The sequence below is a fragment of the Balaenoptera acutorostrata genome, chromosome 5 (assembly GCF_949987535.1).
Source record: "Balaenoptera acutorostrata chromosome 5, mBalAcu1.1, whole genome shotgun sequence".
In the NCBI taxonomy this organism is placed as follows: domain Eukaryota; kingdom Metazoa; phylum Chordata; class Mammalia; order Artiodactyla; family Balaenopteridae; genus Balaenoptera; species Balaenoptera acutorostrata.
In genome coordinates, this window is record NC_080068.1 from 59,262,780 (window position 1) to 59,283,434 (window position 20,655).

Consider the following 20,655-nt stretch of genomic DNA (forward strand, 5'->3'; position numbering starts at 1 on the left):
TCACTGAGTACTACCTCGGTATGAACTTTTTTTTTTTTTTTTTAGCAGTTGCTCTACACATTGATGATTTATTTTAAACTTTTCAACTCACCTTTATCACAAACACTGGGACTTTCCCAAAGCCTATTACTACAGAGTAAACCTTACTACAGGGGCTGCTTAAACATCATCAGTGAAGGTATTTTCACCCATCCGATGTTTCTACAGCAATTGCTTCTGCAATTATTATCAAGCAAGCTCCAGTATGCTTAATGCCACAAATTGTTTATGTAGCCTCTCTTTGTGTATCCCAAAGAGAATATATACATTTTCCTAAAAGCTTTCTAGAATCTACTGGCACCTCATCCACCTCAGATGACCTTAAATCCCAAGGTCATCAGAGAACACTGAAGAGAATACAAAAACTGTTACAAATTTCTCAACACCTACATACATATAAACTTCCCTTCACTTACATTCATCTTCCTCTCCTTCGTTCCACTTTCATTAGAAGAGATGTTCTATGTGCATGTGGAAGCTGTTAAATTTCACAAGGTACTCAGAGCTAAAAATGAGTAGAAAGCAGGGCAACTTCAATGACAAGCACTTCCAAATCATGGGGCAAAACTGGCACACTCTTTGTGTCCCACCTAATACTGTTCCCCAGTCATCTCTCTTGACTTGTGAAACTTCATGACATGAGAGACAACTGAATTTAGGACAAGATTATGAAATATTGCACTGGATAAAGATATTTCTTTAAAAATTATATACATATACATATATATATATAATGTTTCTATTTGAAATGGACTTGTTGAACTCGAAAAACTCATTTTGATGTCTTTTTCCTTGTAATCCTAGGCTCTTAGAGAAAAATAAGATCTCCCAAGAGATGCAAGTCATAATCATCTCTGTTTTCATTAACTTACATTCACATGTCTGGGGAACCTGATTACTAAAGGATAGTGCTGATACCACCCTTACTCTGCAAAGCAGGAATTGGGTTTTTTTTGACCATTTTATAGTTGAGTAAAATGATCACTAGGTATTAAGTAACTATTCAAAGGTGACAAATTTGTCTGTCTGAATTCATGAAAATTTGCAGTAAACATTTTCAAAAACTATCTTTTTTTAAGATGTATTTTGTATGTTTGCTTTATGTTATGTGCTTTGCAAGTGTTTACTTCTCTTGTGAAGTAGGTATGATTATTCTGTTTTTGCAGATAAGAAAACTAAGGTTGAGTCTGATTAATCCTGGTAATGAAGTGTAAGTCCAAGAAAGCCCTTAGCAGACCGCCCTTAGCAGATCACCATCATTGGCCTGGCTAACATCACCATAAAGCAGGGCTGCAGTCATGACAGCAGGTCTTAGACATCATCTCAGTGACTGAGCAGGGAGGAAGGGACCTAGCTGTCACTCACCACTGAGTCTCCCTCAATTCTGGAAAATCGAGCCTGGAACCAGTGGCAGAGGTGAAGTGCAGAGGAATCAGCAGTTCAGTGACCTCATTCATGACATTTTCCAGTAGTATCTACTGTAAAAAGTACTTCATATATAATCAAATAAATGACACTGTGAAAGTTATTTTTGTGCAGAAGACTGCCATAAAGAAGGTAAATCAGGAAGCAACTTGGTGGTATAGAAGTGGAGAAACTAAGTAGTTTGATGTTATTGAAGGGAATTAGGTACAACAGCAGCTGTTACAGTTAAGTCCCCTACATCAGAACGAGCTCCATTCCGAGAGCGAGTTCTTAAGTCCAATTTGTTTGTAAGTCCAACAAAGTTAGCCTAGGTATCCAACTAACACAATCGGCTATATAGTACTGTACTGTAATAGGTTTATAATACTTTTCACACAAATAATACATAAAAAAAACCCACAAAAAATAAACATTTTTAATCTTACAGTATAGTACCTTGAAAAGTACAGTTGTACAGGACAACAGCTAGCATACAGGGGCTGGCATAGAGTGAACAGGCAAGAAGAGTTACTGACAGGAGGAGGGAGAGGAGGTGGGAGATGGGAGAGCTGAAGAATCATTAGCAATAGGAAACGGAGGGCAAGCTGCCCGTGACAATGTATGCCAGACACGTGAACTGACTGCATGATTGGACATACGAACACATGTTCGCACCTTTGAAAGTTCTCAACTTGAATGTTTGTATGTAGGGGACTTACTGTACAGATGGTGTTCCAGTTCAAGGCATTAAATATGTAGCAGATTGTGACCATCATAGGTGTTAACCACACCAAATTACCAACACCACCACCAACATAATGAGAATGGGAAAAAGGTGAATTCAAAGACTGGCCCCTGGAAAGCAACCCAATAATGCCATCCTTACTGCAAACAGTGGTGATTGTCACTTTGCTAGATGTGAAGACACTATGACCCTCAATCATGATATACTAAGCCTCCCTGGGCAGTGATGGAGGGTGCTGACAACCATGGTTAAGGTAAAGGAAGTAGACCAGTTAGACACTAGGGTTGCAGATTAATGCTCTGCAGAGGGCCTCTTTACCAATGACAGCCTAAAGAGGGCATCAATAAAGAGAATGAGTAAAATGGAGAAAATGAAACCCAGGAAAAACATCCACCTCAATTTTGGTACTGCTACATCTTCAATTACCTGCCCAGACATCCAGAAAACTATAAATTACAAGATGACAAAAAGAAGAAATGTAGCACATTAATCATCTGAAAAAATTCTTAGCGCAGAAAACCCTAAACTTAGCCAAGAAAACCTTAAATTCTTGCTACTCAAACTGTGATCCAGGGACAAATATCATCAACAACTCCTAGGATCTTGTTAGTGATGCAGAAAACTCAGGCCCCACTTCAGACCTACTAAATCAGAATCTGCAATTTAACAAGATCCCTAGGTGAATATGTATACACGTCAGGCTTAAGAAGCACTGCCTTAATTCACAAGAGGGCAAAAAGTTATTAGCATCAGATCCACCAGATGAGCAAAATATTTCTGCTCTGAGGCTGTGCAAGGGATTATTGATTAGACGCTGCCTTAGCAACTTTAACCTCATCCAGTTTTATCATTCAACTGGAAGTAACTGACATAAAATTACAGCAATAAGATTTGAGCTAAAGGAGATGGAAAGAACTCAGATGTTAGAAAAATATTTAGAAGTATAAATTTCTAAAGATTACTATCTTTGAAACCTTTCAGTTGATTCAATAAATCTTAAAATAAAAAGTAAAATAATGATAATTTATATGGCAAAAATAAGAAAATTAATATCACTTGCCATCTAAAGAAAAAAGTATATGAAAATGAGTAATCCTTTTGTTATTCTTGGGAACCAAATTTCCCACGTAGGAGACAGACTCTACAGATATAAGATTTAAGATACTAGGTTAAAAAAAAACAGAACCTCAAAACCCCATGAACTTCTAAATTTGAATTGGAAATACTGTTTTGAACTCATGATGCATATCTTTAAAATGTAATATTCCTTAGATATAACAAATAAATGCAATGTATGATTCTAATATGGATCCTAGATTGGAAAATAATTGCTATGCAGGATTGCTAATTAGTTCAAATTAGAATAATTGAGCTAGAATAATGTCAAATATGGGATATATTTTAGAGAATACTATTTTATCATTATTTTAAATTTTATATTTCTAATAGGGTTATCTATGATAATATTCTTATTCCTAAGAGACATATGGTGAATCTAGGAAATGTACAGAATAAGTTGCCATATGTGAAAGCAAAGATGCTATCAAACACAGCTGGAGTTGCATCATAAACTCCCTTGAAAAGGTTCCCACAAGGTCAAAGGTGGAAAAATATGAGTATTGATAAGAATAACCACTGCAATATATTAAAACATAATATAGCTAATTCTATGAATTTGTAAAGATACAAAAATATATATGTTTAAATTCCTATTCTTCGCTTTTGGAAGATATCTAGAATTAACTTGCTGTTTTAAAACTGGTAAATGAAAGGAAATGAAAGGAAAATGAAAAACCAGACATTTATCCTGACAATGATATCAGAGATAGCCAACAAATTATTGAGGACATGTTTCTCTCTATGGAAATATTGCAGCTAAAAAACACAGAAAAAAACATAGAAAAATACCATTTTTCAAACTCCTAATGAAATCCTGAATTTAGGCAATGGTAATCAATGGCCACTGGCATCATAAAAACAAAGACAACTAGCTAATTTGTACCTCCTGATGCAAGTACACAATCCACCTATGAAGCATTCTTGCCAAAAATATCTAACCTGAATCTAGTTCCAGTTCCAAGAAAGAAAGAAAGGGAGGGAGGGAGGGAAGGAGGGAGAGAGGAAGGAAGGAAGGAAGGAAGGAATGGAGAAAAAAGAAAAGAAAGGAACGGAAAAGAAAAGAAAAGGCAGGGAAAGGAAAGAGACAGAAAGGGAAGGAGGGAGAAGATGAACAAAAGAATGGAAATGAAAACTTTTTAAGTACTTGCTGTGTGCTCATTGACTAGATACCTAGAACTGTCTGCATTACCTACACAGCAGAAGTTCTGTTATTGTATTTATATAATGTCCCTTTTTGATTATATTTTTTCTTATGTCTAGATTTTTTTAAGGCACCTTTAGATTTCACGTTCTCATATACAGTCAAGTTGAACAAGTTGCAATTTTTGAGAACTTCATTTTAAAGTTGCAATTTAATTTTTAAAATGATTTTCAAGTGTTAAAATGTAAGCACCTGTAAATTAAGGACTTAAATAGCAACAACAGCTAAAATCAATAGTGGGAGTATAAGAAGGATAACGTTTGAGAATTTAGTCATTGAACTGAATGAGGAAACATGAGCTAGGCCTTCAGAAATAACAGATGTTATAAAGAAGTTGTGAGGGAATTTTAGAATTAATATCAAAAACAGGTCAAGCTTGGATGTTCAATAGAGACAAAATATAGCCCATATAAAATATTTGATCAGAATTTTATATAGAGAAAAGTGACAAATGATAATTCTCTACTTTCATGAACTTTCACAAATGTAACCAGCACCTAGCTTAAGAAACAGAAAATAAGCAGCACCCTAGAAGCCCTTTTCCTGGGACTGATGAAAGTAAGAACCAAAAATGGAAAATCAGTATGATGATGTTACCTTTAGTACAGGATAAAAAGAAGAGAGAAGGAAAGGAGGAAAAGACGGAAGGAAGGAAGGAAGGAAGGGTGGGAGGGAGGGAAGAAAGAAGGAGCTGGAACATGGAACACCTGGGGGAAAACGCCACCTTCCTATCCACCCTAAGGTCTTGAAAAATTTCATTTCTCAGGGAGTGGAGGGAGGATTTGGACTGGATGTTTCCACCTCTACCCAAGGTTCTCTGCAGACGCAGTACCAGCAGAGATGCAGTTGGACAAACACACAAAGCATATCCGTTCAGACTTGCCTCATCCAGATGGAGCGGGAAAAGATGCAGATGGCGCCGAGTCACAAGAGGGCTTGAGTGGAACTGGAGCGAGCGTCCAGCACCAGTGCCAGGGGTCGGCAGCTCGAGCCTGACCACAACAAGGAGCTCTTGACACGCATGCAGCAGCTTCAGGAGCAGGAGGCCGAGGCGGACGAGGAGATGAAAGAGCAGCTGGAGCGCAACAGATGGCGGAAGCAGAGCCTGGACGCAGCCAGCGAGAACCCGCGGGAGAAGGAGGGCCTGGCAGAAGCCAGCGAGACCATCAGCGCTTTAAAGGGGAAGGTCTCGGAATGGCAGTGGAGTGCGGAGCTAGGAGGCGCAGTTGAAGTTCCTGGAGTCTGAGAAGCAGAAGCTGAAGGTGCGTGCAGCTGGACTTGCAGCACACACAGGCAAAAAAAAAAAAAATGACAGGAAGCTAGTCAGAAAATTTAGGAATTCCAGGCCGGCCAAGAAGGGAGAGCAGACCAGGAGCATAAGGTTAAGGAGTTGGAGCATCAATGATTCCTGCTGCGAGGCTGAAGAACCGGAAGTCTGAGCGGTGCCGCTGCCCAAGATGGCGGGAGCTGAACGAACTGAGGGAAGAGAAGCCTCCCCGCCGGAAGAGTGAGAGACCAACAAACAGGCAGCTCAGACAAGAACCGGAGGGGCTGCAGCGAAGGCTGGGACGTCAGGAGATGCACGAAAATCTGCTGAATGTGGAGCTAGAGAAGGCGAGGCTGCTGGCGAAGCTGCAAAGCTGGGCGAGACCGGACCAGACCCTGGACCTGAACATTAGGACCCGGGAGACAGTTCCATGTTCTTTGTTGGGCCGCAGCAGAGAGAGCTTGCCCTGAAGCAAGCAAGGAGCAGCTCCATCACCAGCAGCGTCCCGGGCTGGAGAAGGTCAGGCAGCTGTTCAAGGAGGAGGTCCGCCAGGTCAGCAGTCAGCTGCTGGAGGAGAGGAAGAAGCGCGAGACTCGGGAGTCGTGGCCCAGAGACCAGCACCGGCCCTGCAGCTGAAGAAGGTGAGGAAGACGAGGCCCAGAGAGCGACTTGGCCGGAGCCCTTGTCAGGTAAGCGGCAGCATCCCGCCTCCGTTCCTTACCCAGACCCTGTGCAGCCTCCCTCCCGGGTGCACTTCTGTCCCTCAGAATCCCTGCCTTTGTCTTTGAGCATCTCCCTTCCACCTTCCCACCTGTACTTGGGCGGTACCCTGAAAGGAGTAGCTCCGTTGCTACCCGCTTCCGGCCGCCATCGAGTGGACGCTTCGGAACATCAAAAGTGCTTGCTGCGAGACAGTGGATACAGGTCTGTCCATTTCTGATGCTATGATTTCAAATTAGGAACTTGGAAAATGGTGTTAATTGCCTTTCTACCCCAATGAAAAGAATTGCGGCTTTCAGGGGCTTAGGGCGGGAAGGTGAGCAGTGGTGGCAGCAGGCGCCCAGGCTTGGAACAGGGCTCTGCCCTAGCATTAGACGGGGCTTGGAGACGCCTGCTCTTCCTTCTTCAGGTCTTTGGAGTCACCTGTGCTTGCTGCTGGGTGGGTTTAGGTGACTCAGGCAGCTCCTGATTTTCTTTGTCCCTCAGATGCCCTCTGAGCTAGGTTCCTTCTCCTCCACCTATTCAGAAGGTTCGCATACCCTGTCTTCCGGAGCACACCTCAGTCCTTTCCTCAATCCTTGTCCTGTCACTCCTCCACCACAGGCACAAGGCTAGGCTGCACCGGCCACACTGAGCTGTCGTAGGCTCGTCCCAGCTGTTTTCTCCAGACTTGCTTGATTGTGCACCCCTTTGTAAAAAAAATGTGCAGTATGCACGCCAATATGTGCATATTCATTTTTAAAGCATACGTGTGATCCACGGTCCATAATTAAATATTAAATAATTCAATATTGAATACATTTATTTTGAAAATTTTTTACAAATAAAATTACACAAAGTTTTGAAAATGCTTTTTTTTTAAATTGAAGTATAATTGACATATAGCATATTAGGTTCAGCCGTAAATGGAATGATTCTATATTTGTATAAGTTTTGAAATGATACCACAGTAAGTCTAGTTAACGTCAGTCACCATACATAGCTACAGATTTTTTCCTCATGATGAGAACTTTTAAGATTTCTTCTCTTAGCAACATTCAAATATACAATACAGTAGTATTAACTATAGTCATCATGCTGTACCTACATTCCCAGTGGCTTATTTATTTTTTAACTGGAAGCTCATACCTTTTGACTACCTTCACCCATTTTGCCAGCCCCCAGCCCCTGCCCCTGGCAACCACCAGTCTGTTTTCTGTGTCCATGAGTTTATTTTTCTGGATTGTTTTTCGGATTCCAAATATAAGACAGGCTATACAGTATTTGTCTTTCTCTGTGTAACTTATTTCACTTGGCATAATGCCCTCGAGGTCCATCCATGTTGTCACAAATAGCAAGGTTTCCTACTTTTTTATTGCTGAATAATATTATGTATATAATATTTAATTATATATATTATATATATCACATATTCTTTATCCATTCATTCATTGTTGGACACAGATTGTTTCCATGTCTTGGCTATTGTAAATAATGTTGCAGGGCTTCCCTGATGGCGCAGTGGTTGAGAATCTGCCTGCCAATGCAGGGGACACGGGTTCGAGCCCTGGTCTGGGAAGATCCCACATGCCACGGAGCAACTAGGCCCATGAGCCACAACTACTGAGCCTGCGCGTCTGGAGCCTGTGCTCTGCAACAAGAGAGGCCACGATAGTGAGAGGCCCGCGCACCGCGATGAAGAGTGGTCCCCGCTTGCCGCAACTAGAGAAAGCCCTTGCACAGAAACGAAGACCCAACACAGCCAAAAATAAATAAATAAATAAAAAAGTTAAAAAAAATGTTAAAAAATAAAAAAATAAAAATAATGTTGCAGTGAACATGGGGGTGCATGTTATCTTTGAATTAGTGTTTTTTATTTTCTTTGGATAAATACCCAGAAATGGAATTGCTGGATGATATGGTAGTTCTTTTTTTTAAGTTTTTGAGGAACCCCCATACTGTTTTCCATAGTGGTTGCACTAATTTACATTCCCACTAACAGTGTACAACTGTTCCTTTTTCTGCACATCCTTGCCAAAACTTTTTATTTCTTGTCTTTTTAATAATAGCCATTCTGACAGGTGTGAGGTTAAATCTCACTGTGGTTTTGATTTGCATATACCTGATGATTAGTGATATTGAACATCTTTTCATGTACCTGTTGGCATCTGTGTGTCTTTTTTGGAAAAATGTCTATTCGGAAACTCTGCCCATTTTTTTAATCAGATTTGTGTGTGTGTGTGTGTGTGTGTGTGTGTGTGTGTGTGTGTGTTGCTATTGAGCTATAATGCCTTCTTTATATATTTTGGACATTAGTACCTTATCAGATCTGTGATTTGCAAATATTTCCTCGCATTCTGTAGGTTGCCTTTTCATTTTGCTGAAGGCTTCCTTTGCTGTGTAGCAGCTTTTTAAATTGATGTAGTCCCACTTTTTTACTTTTACTTTTGTTGCCATTGCTTTTGGTGTCAAATTCAAAAAAAAAAATATCTCCAAGGCTAATGTCAAGGAGCTTACTGCCACCTATATTTTCTGCTAGGAGTTTTATAGTTTCAGGTCCTACATTAAAGTTTTTAATCCATTTTTTTTTTAATTTATTTATTATTTATGGCTGTATTGGGTCTTCGTTTCTGTGCGAGGGCTTTCTCTAGTTGTGGCAAGCGGGGGCCACTCCTCATCGCGGTGCACGGGCCTCTCACTATCGCGGCCTCTCCCGTTGTGGAGCACAGGCTCCAGACGCGCAGGCCCAGCAATTGTGGCTCACGGGCCCAGCCGCTCCGCGGCACGTGGGATCCTCCCAGACCAGGGCTCGAACCCGTGTCCCCTGCATCGGCAGGCAGATTCTCAACCACTGCGCCACCAGGGAAGCCCCTTAATCCATTTTGAGTTAATTCTTATGTGCAGCGAAAGATAGTAGTACAGTTTCACTGTCATCTGCAAATAGTGACAGTTTCAATTCTTCCTTTCAAAATTTGTATGCCTTTTGTTTCTTTTTCTTGTTTAATCGCTGTGGCTAGAACTCCCAGTACTATATTGCACAGAGTGGTAAGAGTGAGCATCCTTGTCTTGTTCCTGATCTTAGAGGGAAAGCTTTCAGGTTTTCACCATTGAGGATGACATTAACAGTGGGTTTGTCATATATGGCCTTTATTACACTACGGTACATTTCCTCTATACCCACTTTGTTATGAGTTTTTATCATAAATGGATGTTGAATTTCATCAAGTACTTTTTCTGCATTTATTGAGATGATTGTATTATTTTTTTATCATTCATTTTGTTAATGTAGCATATTACATTGATCAATTTGCTGTTGTTGAACCATACTTGCATCCTTGGAATAAATTCCAATTGATCACAGTGTATGATTCTTTAAATGCATTGTTGAATTCAGTTTGTTAATATTTTCCTGAGGATTTTTGCATCTATATTTACCAGTGACATTAGCCTCTAATTTTCTTTTCTTGTAGTATCCTTGTCTGGTTTTGGTATTAGGGTAATGCTGGCTTTGTGAAGTGAGTTTGGAAGTATTCTCTCCTCGTCTATTTTTTGGAAGAGTTTGAGATGGATTGGTATTAATTCTTCTTTGAATGTTGGGTAGAATTCACCTGGCCCTAGACTTTTGTTTGCTGGGAGTTTTTTGGATTACTGATTCAATTTTCTTACTAGTAATCAGTCTGTTCAGATTTTCTTTCTTTATGATCCTGTCTTAATAGGTTATATGTTCCTAGGAATTTATCCATTACTTCTAGGTTGTTAGTGTGCCAAAGATTTTAAACTGCTAGAAGAAAGCACATCCCTCAGGAAAAAAAAAATGACATTAAATCATGTTCTGAGCAAATATACACCTTATTCTGGCTCAAGGAGAATGAAACACATAATAGAATCTTTTTTTCAAAGTTAACTCCAAAAATTAACTCCTCCTCCTTAGCTAAGGAGTGTCAACAAAGAACAACAAATTTGGTGCCACTTATGTAAGACGTACTGGGAGACTAAAATCTAAAGTGTAACAGCATATTCCTTTTCATTCTTAAATAGGATTGTGCTTCTACAGGAGACTCCCTGAACAAATAATGCTATAATTTACCTGATACTTCTGTTGATTCAACTTCTGATATGAAATGCTAAAAATCCAAAACAAGTATCAAAATGTTTCAGCATGTCAGAATCAGCAGTCAACACAACTTTGATGTTTCTACATTTTATCTTATCTGCTTTGTAAATACATCAGTCTACTTAGGAGTTCTAAATCCTAGTATTAAGAGTCTATTGCTACCTGACAGGCAGCTGTCTTTCTAAAACAGCCTTTTCCCTAGTATTTCTAAACTTCCATTGATCAAAACACCCAAACATATTCCTCAATAAAAGCAGACATCTGGTAATTCAAGTATACTTCACAAATGCTGAATTGTTAAAAGCTCCTTTACAAATCAGGAAGGCAAGTGTGATTTAATAAGTAATAAACCACACAGAATTTTTTTTTCAGGGAAAGCACGTAAAAAATAGGAGGGTGAATAAACTGGCAAGATGTTTTCATTTACTCAAGTGACAACCTTGAAATAAACTAAAAATATACCCTGCCAAATTGATCTAAACTGAGGAAATGTCATTGTATAACTGTGGTTATGAATCACCTTCCCATGACGTAATATGACAAAGATTGTGTGTACCTGAAAATCTACTTAACACAATGAAAAGGGAGATTAAGCTTCTCTATCTATTTGAAAGCTATTTCCTCAGAAGTCTATATATTGGAAAATTTTTTTCTTTTCTAAAATGCATTTATTATTTTCAGTAAGAAGAAACCATTCAAAACTCTTATTACAATGGGGAACTTTTAACTCCCCAATTTTATGCTACCTTTTATTAGGCTAAAAATTAACTTTATATATCTTTTAACTAGCCCTTTTAAAGCTGAAAATATCTTTCAAAAATCTACACAATACAGCTTAAGCCTGTATAATAGTCCACTATGCCTAAAAATTACATAATAAAGTTCCTTGATAATAAATTCCATCATAATTAGTGGTGCCAGAGTACTCTCAAGAAAATAAAACTAGATTTTACCAGTTTGATTTCTCTTTGTTAACAAATTGATAAACAAATATTTATATTTTTTTTTAGATAAATCCATGGCTATTTTCTTTTTAATATATATTTTAAAAATGACACACTGGGAACAATATGCATCTTATTACTTTACAACCTACAATAACTTCTACTTCTGGCTATATAACGGCATAACTGCAATCTTTTTTACTATATTTTACAAAGTTAAAATTGGCCTTCATTACAGATCATTTGAGAAGCACGTTTCTATTCTACTGGAGTACAGATTAGAAGCAAGTTCAAATGGATTCTGCCCTGTTCCCCTCTTCAGGGGCTAAGCTTCCACTTTATGTACTATTATACAAAAGCATGTCCAAGTCCTCTCAACCCCTATTCTATTAGCTTTGAGGATTAATTAAATTATTAATACACTAAAATAAAATCTCTAGACACAACAAGGCATTCATTGCTCCAAACTGAACAATCAGTGGGTAGTTGGCTGGGTGCTAGTAACAAAATGTGCATATTGGCCCTGAGTTTGTTTCCACACAGATTGATGGTATTTTGACCTGTCCAACCACACCTAGTCTCTCATCCATCTTGTTTGCCAAAGTTAAAGGGCTCAGTTTTCTCTCTCCAGTTCCATAGAACCTGAATTTCCAAGGCACTGGTGTCCCTTCTCCTTTTATGTAACTTCCTCAAACAATTATCAAATTTCTGCTTCTGAAAAACTCTTCTTAAAAAAACATGCATTTGAATCTTTTTGACTAATGCCATAAGCAAAGCCCTTTGTCTGACTTTGTAATAAATAAATCTAACTATTCAGGGCAAAAAAGAAGAGGTACATGAAGTACAATTTTAAAAAAAGACCAAGAAGAAGAGAAAAGTGCACAGATTAATATTCTGGATATTATCTCAACCAAGTTTTTAATACTTGAAAATTTATTTTTATAAAACTATCTATTCTTAAAAAAAAAACCAAAAAAAACCCAAAAAACGATATATTCTTATTTTATATATTTTGAACTGAAATTAAGAAGGAAGCAAGGGCAGAACACAGGTGGTGGTAGAGCCAGTAATCAAACTCAGTTCTGTCCAATTTTAAACTTCTTTACACTAGACTCAATTTTTTTTGATCAGTCCATTTCACTTACACCACAATAATGGAATACATGAGTAAGTAACATTTTCATACCTTTCATTTATTCTTTTCTGGTTGGCAGCTAACCGGGATAATTGGAAGTTGTAGGTGACATGTTCAGAACGAATCTACTCCATAGGAAGCAATCTGCGTTAGTTACAAGACTAAGACTAAGGTTGAAGAAACACCCTAAATAAATGAAATATATAAATAAATAAAAATATTATCTAGCTTACTCAGACAGAAAAGCCTGTAGGGCTTCAAGTTTAAAAATAAAATTAGTCTGCAAATGATATTCACATAAATTGCAAAATAAGATAGGGGTTAGGATATGAGACAACATTACAAACATTTGTTTTTCTAGTATATTAGAATAAAATGAACATTAAAACAATATAAATCAGATTAGCATCTTAAGATGTCAAATTTTTTCCTATTTTCAATATTTTACTATTATTTTTTCTTTGCAGAGAGAACTGTATTGGGTGGAAAGAATAAAATTTCATTCCACGTACTTTACCTTGGCCAAATACAAATGACTTAGAATGGTGTTTATCTTATTAATCTAAATAGCATTAGGTAGGGGAGAGAAATGAACAGAAGTACAATTCTTATTTCTGAGTCTGCAAATGGAAATAGTTATCAGACTATAGTCTAACTGTGTGATCTGCTGAATAGAAATAAGGGAACAATGTGCATGATTTGTTAACTAGGTTTATCCTATGAAGTGTAATAATGTAATTGTCTGCTACATCAAACAAATAGAAGTATGCAGACTTATTCACTTAGTTTCATCTGAGAAATGTCCTAATTCTTTTTTATTTGTTTTTTATAATTTATTTTATTTTTATGATGCTAGTATATATTCCAAAGGAAGAAAAAAGAAAAAGAAACATGAGCTATTTTCTACAAATGATTTTAAAATTCTATTTTGGATTTAAAAAATTTATTTATAATAAAGCTAATTCCAGTAAGGAGCTATTAAAGTGTTTCTAGTGGTATATTCATTCTCAACTACATGATAAACACTTTTTAATACAACATGATATTTTAGGGTCAGGTATACATAAAAGTTAAGCAATGCTATTTACTTTGTGTTATGCTTCCAAATTGCTATCTATCGGGGACAGCATGTTATAATGAGCCCTCTGTAGTTCTTGACTACAGTAAGCTCTGTGCAGGCAGGAAGCACACTGATCCGGTCACTATCAAGGGAATAGATTCATCATTAAATTTACACGTTTATGTATAAAGAAATTAATCTACTAGTTAAATAGATGATTCTAAAAGACAACTAACCAAATGCCAACTTATAAAAAAATAAAACAAGCTCTGAGCTAAAATCAGGATATTTGACCTCTTATTTTGTCTTACAAGTTTTGTTAATCTAAATACTTGCTTAGATAGGCTTTTTTACATTTGCTTCTTCTCCAAGTGCTAAGCAAGACTCTTTTTTACAAGTCTCCATTCACTGGTCATCACTTTGCAAAATTACTTTCTACTGTGACATAGTTATGAGTTAATTGGTTTGTAAACTCTGCTTTAATTCTTTGATCACTTGCTTACTGCTCTGCTTTTGTCTTCACTGTCAATCAGAGATCAACCTTAACTTTTCCCAGGTTATAATTCAAAGCTGTCTTGCTGGATGTCAAGTCAACCATATATCAGATTTCAAAATTAATACTGTACACTCTATCATATGATTCTGTATCTTCCTCTTTTGTCTGAAATGTATTCCCTATTTCCATTTATTACATGGCACCTTATTTCTTAAAAGTGCCAGATAGTATGTTACTCTTAATGAATTAAATTCATTTATTTTAAAAAGGCAACTGTAGACAGAGCAGTATTCAAATAATTTTATAGGAGTTTCTTTAGGGGATTATTGTGTTTAGAACATTCATAGAAGGAGATGGGGAGAAGACTAGGGGCATCAGAGTAGGGGCAATGAAATCTTGACAAGGGAAGCAGATTTGAACCAATCTGACTAACTTCAGTTCCTTCACAGCTGGTCTATGACTAGATCTGGATATGCAATTAAGGTGTTGGGTGTGTGTATGTGTGTATGTATGTATGTGTGTGTGTGTGTGTGTGTGTGTGTGTACGTGTGTGTTTGCAAGGGACAGTGAATACATAAATCAATCTTTCTTCTCACCTATCAGAAAAAACTTAACAGGTAGCCAAAAAAGAAGAAAATGATAAGTATATTGCATTTTAGTTTTATGTCTCTTGTAATTAAAATTGACAAACAAAAATATATACCTTCTCTTACTTACGGGTTAAGATTTAATTCTCTGAGGCCAGGAATGGAAGTGATAAACATCTATACTTATGTGTAGTTTGTAAGACTTTTATTTGAAGCAGGCTAAAAATAAAAATATAAGCAATATTTAAAAAGGAATTTCTATGGAAAAATCTCTGATGTACAAGAATTCTAAAATATTTATGTAGATATCTCACTCTGAAGGAAGTGGAGCATAGCTCTCCACTCCAAAGTGGACCGTGCATTGTGACATCCTTCCAAAGACTACAGTACGGAAAGAGGTGGGGGCATTAACATTACAGTAGAAAACTCAGACAAACACTACCTCAGCCAGGCAATCAAGGTCAACTTCAACATCGAAAAGTCATGTTGATATATGTATTCTTGATATGATGTAATAAGAATGGCAGTTTTCCTATTGGTCTTCCTCATTAAAATCCATAACCAGTTTAATTGTGAGAAAACCACCAGACAAATCCTAATAATGGGATATTCTGCAAAATACTTGACCCAGTACTCTGAAAAACTGTTCAGGTCATCAAAAACAAGAAAAGTTTGTGAAATTGTCACAGTCAAGTGAGTCGTAGCTTTGAGACATGATAACTAAATGCAGTGTGGTATCTGGGATGGGATCTTGTGGCATAAAAATGATATTAGGTAAATCTTAGAAAATCTGAATAAATCATGGACTTTAGTTAATAATAATGTATCAATATTGGTCCTTTAATTATAAGAAATGTACCATACTACCATGTTAATAATAGGGAAAATTGGATGTGGATAATTATTTCTATAAATCTAAAGCTATTCTAAATTAAATAGTTTATTTCTAAAAAGCAATATCATCGTCAAATGATAAATTACATATACATATTTATTAATTTCATTCACTAAAACCAATAAATAGATATCGCTCTGAGTTATATACATGAAAATATTTTTCTGTGATTTTCCTTATTGATATCATTCAAATATTTATCAAATCTATATATATGTACATTTGTATCATATTTTCTCAACTATTTCACCATAAGTTTGATGTCACTGTATACAAACCAAAAAAGGTCAGGTGAGATTGTGTATAAGAGGTTACCAAAGTATAGTTTTGTTTCCACCCTGCCCACCTCCATTTTCTTATCTTGAGGGGAATGACACACAGACATCAAATCAATTGAGTGTGATGCAGTGAATATTAATTGACATCTACTAAATATCGTGTTTATGAACAACCCAATGAAAATAATGCAGTCTTCCCTCAAGGTGCTTACAGTTTAAAAATGACAAGAAACAATCACACCACATGGTGTGATTCTTCCATGATAGGAGTAAATAAAGGGTCATTATGGGAAGACACACCAGGCCAACTAACCAGTTCTGGGGTTGGGGGGCGTGGTTGTCCAGAATAATACTGACATCCAAAAATTATGTTGGAATTAGCCAGACAAACTGGTTGAAAATTATTTAGGCAAAGAAAATAACACATGTAAATTCCAGGAATAAAAGCAGGGCTTATTCAGGAACTATAAATAGTTCACTGTCTCAAACATACAGAATGCATAAGAGAGATGGTGACGTTGGGGAAAGAGATCATACAGAAGGGATCTTTTAACATTTGTTGAAGAACCTGATTTTACCTTCATGGCAATGAAGAACAAGTGGAGAATTGTACCTTCCTTTTGCCTTTCTTCCTTCCTTCTTTATTCAATCATCAAAGACTTTTCATCAAGAGAGTAACATGAGAGAATTTCCTTAAAAATGAATAAACCACACACCTATTAGAGTGGCCAAAATCCAAAACACTGACAACACCAAATTCTGGCGAGGATGTGGAGTGACAGGAACCCACAGTAGTTAATGGTAGGAATGCAAAATGGTATAGCCACTTTGGAAGACAGTTTAGCAGTTTCTTATAAAACTAAACATACTATTACTATATGATCCAGCAATTGTGCTCCTTGGTATTTACCCAAAGAAGTTGAAAACCTAGGTCCACACAAAAAACCTGCACATGAATGTTTATAGAAGCGTTATTCATAATTGCTAAAACTTGGAAGCAAAAGAGGTGTCCTTCAGTAGGTGAATGCATAAAGAAACTGTAGTACATCAGTGCAATGGAATATTATTCATTGCTAAAAAGAAATGAACTTTCAAGGCATGAAAAGACATGGAAGAAACAAATGCATATTTCTAAGTAAAAGAAGTCATTCTGAAAAGGCTATATACTATATGATTCCAACTAGGTGACCTTCTGGAAAAGGCAAAACTATGGAAACAATAAAATGATCAATGGTTGCCAGGGTGTTAGAGGGTAGAGAAGAAGAGAGAAATGACTAGGAGGATCACAGGGGATTTTTAGAGCAGAGAAAATACTCTGTATGGTACTCTAATGATGGATCCATGTTATTTTACATTTGTCCAAACCCATAGAATATACAATCCCAAGAGTGAACTGCAATGTAAACTATGGACTCTGGGTGATAATGAGGTGTCAACGTAGATTCACTGATGGTAACAAATATACCACTATGATGGGGCATGTCAATAACGAAGGAAGCTATGCCTGTGTGGGGGCAGACAGTATATGGGAAATAAAGTCTACTAAAAAAAACCAAAGCAAACAAGAAAACAGCACCAAGCCTGACCCCCAGATATATATCTCCTGGAATAATGGGAAATCTCTATACTTTCCTCTCAATTTTTCTGTGAACCTAAAACTTCTCTAAAAAATAAAGTCTTAAATAAGTAAATCTGGCTTTATTGTGGAGAGTAGACTTAGAGGGTAGAAAGACTGAAGAGTATGGATAAAGAACAATTAATGGATTAATTCAATTAATGTTTTAATTAATCATGGCCTGAATGGAGGGAACAGCTAGCCATGAGTTGAAGTCAGAGGAAAATAGGGTCAAAAGATCTGAAGAGATTTGCATAGATTTAGTGAGTCACTGGCTCCCTCAATGTTTTATCCTTACACCAGGAATCAAAGTCAAAGTCTTGACATAATTTACAAAATCTTTAGTTCACCTTGTCCTTGCTAATATAGCAGGTTCATCTAAGATGTTCTCTATCACTATGGTCATCCATCAATACTAATTTTCTTTCTGTTCTGTGAATGTGCCCAGAAATGTATATATGTACATTGGTTCTTTCTTCTTTCTGGAATAGACCCTGTTCCTTTATCTTTGCATGGCTGACTTCACCTGACAATGATCTTTTCATCTTAGATTATCATCTCCTCAGAGAGACCTTTCCTCAGTGATTCCTCACCCACCCTCCATTCACACTCTGTCACAGCACTCTTATATTCTTCTTTGGAATTATGACAGTCTGAAATTATTTTGCTCATCGATTTACATGACTATGAGTTCTTTACTTCACTAGAATGTAAGTTTCATGAGGACAGAAATATTTTATGCATCATAGGGTCTGGGAGGTACTCAATAAATGTTTGCTGATGGATGTATGAATCAATGCAGAAGATTTAGCCAGAGAAAGAGGAGGCAAGAATGACTCTTAGATTTGGCTTTAGCAACTATTTGAATAGTTAAGCAATTCAGTTAAACTATAAAGGAGGATGAGTAAGTTTGTGGGAGAGGAAGATGAATTCAATTTGAGATGTTTTCAGCTTGAGGTATTTATAGGACAACAGAGAAGAGATGTCCATTTGACATTGTAGATTTTCCTGGTTTACAACAAAAGATTTAGGCTGGGGATACATTTGAATAAGAACAGAAAAATCATAATTGTCCATCAAAATTCAAGTTTGATTGCACTGAAATATCATTATATTAAGTAAAGTTTCTATCTGCTAAGAATGGGATTTGAGTTTGCATCCCAGAAACTAATAGTCAAAACAAGAAAAATATTAGTGATCTAAGGGCCACATTAAATTTTTATTTGATATTATCAAAACAAGTTTTTTTAAAAATTTTCATCTAATTCCTAATTCCTTTATCTTCCCTCTTTTACTGTTATAAAAAACTGAGTGAAATAGTAAGTCCATAGTCCCTCAAGGTCCTGCCTATGATATGACATTATACATATATATATGTGGAAAGAGGTGGGGGCAGTGAGAGAAGGTATGCTATCCATTTTTGAGAGGGAAATCTAGTAATTGTGCCTTGGAATATTTACCCTTTGGCAGTGGAGCTCATATGGTGATAAATGTTTTCCCTGATGTGTGGAAGGCCCACAACATGAAAAGAAGACTGAAGACTAGTAGGGTGAGAAAAAGTAGAGTGCTATGAGCATTTTTAGTAACTGTACTTGTATTTTAATCATGTGACCCAACTCTTTAGATGTAATATAATATGGGTAGAATACAACACCACTAAATAAGTGTAGCAGAAGACTAATATTTACGGATATCACCAGGACACCAGGCAACCTATGACCTCACAACAGCTCTGCAAGGTATTGTTAGCCTATATTAGAGATAACGAGATTGAATTTCATCAAGATTAACTTCACAAAGCTAGCAAATGGCTGAGTTGTGATTTGAAAGAAGATATATCTGATTTCATAGACTATGTTCTTAGCACCATACCATGCTGCCTCCCTTGTCAAACTTACTTCCCCTGCATTAACTTTTAAATCCATCCAACATATTTATTGACTGCTTACTATGTGCTAGGCACTCTGTTAGAGCTTGGGAGACATAAATTAACTAAATAGACAAATATTTTTCCTCTCGTGGTTCTTACACGTTAATGATGAGCAAAGTCAATGAGAATAATACATAAATTAGGTAGATTATTATAAGGTGATGATTGCTATAAAGCAACAGATTTAGGTAAGGGGACTATGGATGCTGGGATAGGGGCAGGAGTTGTAATTTTAAATAAAAATGTCAGAATAGACCTCACTGAGAAAAGTGACATTTGAGCAACAACTTCATGGGAATAAACGAATAGCAATGAGGATATCTGGGAGAAAGGTGTTCCTAGCAGAAAGAATACTAAGTGCATATGCCCTGTAAAAATCAAAGTCCTAGCAGAGAATACATAGTTCATTCAAAATGGGTAACTGGAGAAGAGTTTAATAAAGGAACTATTTACAAGTGTGTGAACATTGTGTAGGGAAGCCACAGGAAAAGCATAATATCCTAGGGCTAGTGACAAAATGAGGGGATGAGAGAGCAGTTAAGACAAAGAAAGCAATGTAGAAAGATCACAGCCTCACAGGAGCTCCAATAGCCTTTGCTTGAGGAACTCAGTCCACTTGCACTGACCCCACTGGGAAGGAGCCAGGGTTAAAACATGTGGACCTCTACCCTCTTTCCTCCTGATCCTGTCTTGATGATCCCCATTGGCTGAACAGAGGAAGGTGGAGAAACATGAAGAGAGGATCTAGATAGGCAAACCAAGTTCTCCAGCCCAGATCTTAAGGTCAAAGACATGCCATGTCTTTTCCAGCAGGCATAAGCAGATTGAGCAAACTGAGTACAAGGGAGAGTGGTAGGAAAAGAGTGTGAAATGCAGTAGATGGGAGGCACAACAATCAAGGAAAGAGTGAGTTTTAATTTCGATTGAAATTTCAGTTTGAAATTACATGGGTACATGTAGCTATTGATGATGAAATTTCCAAACATCCTTACTAATTTTACACTTTATATGAAAAGTGTATTTCTCATTTGAAGAATTTCCAGAATTTAGTAGCTCTTTGAATGGAAAGAAAGCCAGAAATTCTCTAAAAAGAAAAATAACTAATTTAACATTAAAAATCAATGTTG

At 37.0% G+C, this 20,655-nt stretch overlaps 1 pseudogene; it reads left to right on the plus strand.

Annotated features, from left to right (window-relative positions):
- The first annotated feature begins 5,206 nt into the window (after positions 1–5,206).
- LOC103004772 (mitotic spindle assembly checkpoint protein MAD1-like) overlaps positions 5,207–20,655 on the plus strand; it is a 247,208-nt pseudogene continuing 231,759 nt past the window's right edge.